Source organism: Otolemur garnettii, unplaced genomic scaffold, assembly GCF_000181295.1.
Source record: "Otolemur garnettii isolate 467f Iridium unplaced genomic scaffold, OtoGar3 scaffold00338, whole genome shotgun sequence".
Taxonomy (NCBI): domain Eukaryota; kingdom Metazoa; phylum Chordata; class Mammalia; order Primates; family Galagidae; genus Otolemur; species Otolemur garnettii.
Genome location: NW_003852733.1, coordinates 278,254 through 278,749, shown reverse-complemented (window position 1 = coordinate 278,749; position 496 = coordinate 278,254). Strand labels below are relative to the sequence as shown.

The 496-nt window shown below is 33.5% G+C and overlaps 1 pseudogene; it reads right to left on the bottom strand.

Moving 5' to 3' along the window:
- Positions 1 to 496, bottom strand: part of LOC100965170 — a 44,479-nt pseudogene that overhangs the window by 1,174 nt on the left and 42,809 nt on the right.

Sequence of the window (496 nt, the reverse complement as noted above, 5' to 3'; positions counted from 1 at the left end):
GGTCCACTTCCAGAACACTGCAAGCTGACGCCAGCAGAACCGGACAACACGCCAAAATTAAAATCTTAATGGGCTACCAAAAATAATTACAAAGTTTCTCAAATATTACCTGAAAATTACAAAAGTTTTTCCTCTCCAAAAGAAAATATAGATTCATCAATAAGCACAGGCCAACAGTAAGACTATTCCCATGACTATTAACCTAGATGGGACGCAACCACCACTGAAAATCACCCAGGAAAAGAAATATTCAAGATAATCCATAAACAAACTTGGGATAATATTCAGAGAACAAACATACAGCTATCATTAGTAGAAGACATATAGCTGATTCATTTTAAATTGAACCACATATTAAAATATATGTAAGAGTTGAGGTTTCATTCAAAATTAGACTACACAGATGAAACCAAACACAACATAAAGTGAGGTTTATAGGCCTAGAATGATAAGAAACACACTAACATGGAATTGCAAAACAAGAATAAGAAAATTA